This window comes from Dromiciops gliroides, chromosome 5 (assembly GCF_019393635.1).
Source record: "Dromiciops gliroides isolate mDroGli1 chromosome 5, mDroGli1.pri, whole genome shotgun sequence".
NCBI classification, from domain to species: Eukaryota; Metazoa; Chordata; class Mammalia; order Microbiotheria; family Microbiotheriidae; genus Dromiciops; species Dromiciops gliroides.
This window is the reverse complement of record NC_057865.1, coordinates 246,827,061-246,830,408: the sequence shown is the minus strand read 5'-3', so window position 1 is coordinate 246,830,408 and position 3,348 is coordinate 246,827,061. Positions and strand designations below refer to the sequence as shown.

General features: G+C 34.3%; 1 non-coding gene across 1 annotated transcript; it reads left to right on the top strand.

Moving 5' to 3' along the window:
• Window positions 1–2,888: 2,888 nt before the first annotated feature.
• LOC122730220 lies at window positions 2,889–2,992 on the top strand. The gene has a single exon (XR_006353423.1). It is a non-coding gene; the product is annotated as a U6 spliceosomal RNA (small nuclear RNA).
• Window positions 2,993–3,348: the final 356 nt, after the last annotated feature.

Sequence of the window (3,348 nt, the reverse complement as noted above, 5' to 3'; positions counted from 1 at the left end):
ACTGACTTGGTATAGATTAATGTGACCTAACATTTTCTTGATATTTCTGGCTTTCATATGTCCAATTACTGCTGACAGCTGGAGTTTATCATTCATCCTTGTTACAAGATGAAAATCATATCTTACAACTTCCTCTTTTGAGTTCTATGAGCCTTCAAGAACAGAAGGAGTTTATTCCTATACTGACAAAAAAGAAAAAAAAAAGAACTAAAAATCTTTCAGAGCTGGAAAGTGTTCCATGTTAGATATAGAAATAATCACAATCAATAAGGGAATGTAAGAAAATTCACTCTGGAAAGTCAATGTAATGTAGTAGATGAAGCACTTGATTGTGAGTCAGGAAGTAATAAGTTCAAATCCTACTTCAAATACTTGCTTGCTATGTGACTCTGGTGAAGTCTCTTAACCATTCTGGTCTTAAGTTTCTTCATATATATATATATATATATATATATATATATATATATATATATATGTGTGTGTGTGTGTGTGTGTGTGTGTGTGTGTGTGTGTGTGTGTATATACACATACACACACAAACATATATATACATATGTCCACATATACATACATATATACATGTATATACACATATATATGGATATATATAATTAGGAAATAAAATCAATGTCTTCTAAAGTTTCTCCCAAATCAACATCAATTTTCTAATCACTGTGGCAAGCTGCTTTAACTCTTTAAGTCTCCGTTTCTTCATCTATAAATGGGGATACTAATAGCAACTACATCACAGAATTTGTTCTGAGGATCAAATGAAATAATATAAAGTGTTTTGCAAAGCTTAAAGTGCTATATAAATATTAGCTATGATTTCCTCTTAAATTCTAATAAATATCAGACTCCCTAGGAAATAATGGAATACCGCTCTCAGAAATATTAAATTGCAAGACCACCAGTAGCAGACTCACATTACAAGTGATCAACTGCCTGGAATAAATAGTTTAAAGGATGTAATCAGAAAAAGATTTACAAAGGAAAATAAAAAGGTCCAGTCATGCATTGAGAACTGAAGATTACATATGGACATCCTGCTCTACTTTATTAGTATCCACACAATGTCAAGAAATCTAGAGAATGACCACCATGGTGGCCAGAACTCACTCCTCATGCTAAATAGGAGGTCTTAGACAAAAGTTTCATAGAACAGACTGGCCCAGGTGGATTATAGTCAATATCTTTCAAGTGAGTCCTTACAATTAAGAGAATGAAGAATCAGTTAAATATTAAATGAATTGTCATCCAGGTGGGTGACACTGTATTGGGTATATAAAAAGTCATTAGAAACATTTAAGAAAAAAGGCACATTGAATCAGCTAGATAAACATTAGTAAAAAAGGATGAAAGGGATCCTTTAAAGAGAAAAATAGTACATATTCATATTATAGACAAATTCTTCCCTCACATAGTACCCTTCCCTGGCAAAAACAATCCCCCCCCCAAATAAATACTCCTATTCTCTGAATAATATCATTCAAAAATAGTAAAGCACTAGTGAATTATGAGTGTCCACATTGTACTCTTAGTAATAATGCTCATGTGAAGAGTTGAATGGACTCTGTCTTCTATATTCATAGGATTTGTGTTAAATGACTATAACCCTAGGAATACCTCTGATTTTTCTCCATTCCTAACAGCTTTTCTAGAAACACCTTTGTCTTTAAATCTACAAACCTCCACTCTTCATTTTAATTTAAAATATAAATCAGTACTGTTTAGTCTTCATTTAAAACTATTGTCAAGAATTCACACAAAAAATTTACTTTCATAATGTGATTTATTTGGGGGAATTATTCTTCCCCACATCTTTCATACAAATGATTATAGAGCAAGAACTGAAAAGGACCTCAAAGTTCAACCATTCAAGATCCCTTATTTTAAAAATGGTCAAACTGAAGCCCAGGGATGTTGTGACTTGCCACAGGTCTCACAGGTAATAAACATCATAAGTACAATTAGAAGCTAGATACCCTAAATCTAGATTCAATGTTCTTTCCCCTTCCTGCAGTATGTTTAAATTCATTCTTTGGGGTTGCAGGGCAGGGGGTTAATCCCAATTGAGAAGCAATTAAAATGATTTTGTAACTTAGTACATGAGATCTCCCTCTAGAGTAAATTTAAATTTTCTGCTACATCTCTGTGGTTAAATGATCATGCCTATGTCCAAAATAAATTACGACTTTTGAAATTTTCATCCAGAATTATTGACCGCTGTTTACATTTCTGGGACATTCCTAGTCAATCACCATTATTCTTAATATGAAAACATGCCTTTTATCTAACAGTGCAAACATTTTATGGTACATAAACCTTATGGCATATTTTTTATATTCATGAATGGCTATCAATTTTACAAAGTAATTCTTGTTCCTGGGACAAAAAAGCATGAAACATGCCATGGAAAAGAAGTGAAATGCTCTATAATTATTTTTTGAAAACATGGGCAACAACTTTATGGAGGCAGAGACCTGAGAAGTCCAACCCACAACGTGGAGACAGATATCTCAGAACACTAAGAGGAAGCTCCTGGAGAGACTTTTATAGAGTGTGATTAGAACAGTTATTTCTATCTTCTTAAGGAATACAAGTGTTGTTAACAAGCTTGATATTTAGCCACCTAATGGACAAAGTCACTCATTCTACTTACTGTTCTCCTGCTTTCTGTCTTGCTTCCTGGACTGATGTGTTATTAATAATGACTTTTATTTTCAGGGCAATGAGGGTTAAGTGACTTGCCCAGGGTCACACAGCTAGTAAGTGTCAAAGTGTCTGAGGCCGGATTTAAACTCAGGTCCTCCTGAATCCAGGGCCGGTGCTTTATCCACTGTGCCACCTAGCTGCCCAATAATGACTTTTAAAATATAATATAATCAGTACTCACTGGGGTAACACGTACTAAAATTGGAAAGATACAGAGATGATTAGCATGGCTCCTGTGGAAGGATGATACATAGTTTGGCAAGTGTCTTATATTGTGGTGAAGAACTTCTATATGTTTTATAGCCACATTATATGTTCTGGCCACCTGATGATCTATTAGGACTTCCATTTCTTCAAAGAGGGAATCAAACATGCAGGAAGCTTCAAATAAAAATGGTGGTAAATTGGTTTTTCAATTTCGTAATGGCTAAGCCTCCCAATGCTGTGAGAATCTTACCATTGCCATCTTAATGGAACACTTCATGCTGGGCAGGGAGATCTGTGGTATGGTTATCTCTGTCCATTTCCAGGACGACATCATTTCAACATGAAATGCAACTACCAGTGTCATTTTATTTTGAATGTAACCTACTTCCTTGCATGATTAAGGAATAGAAAACATACACTGACAGC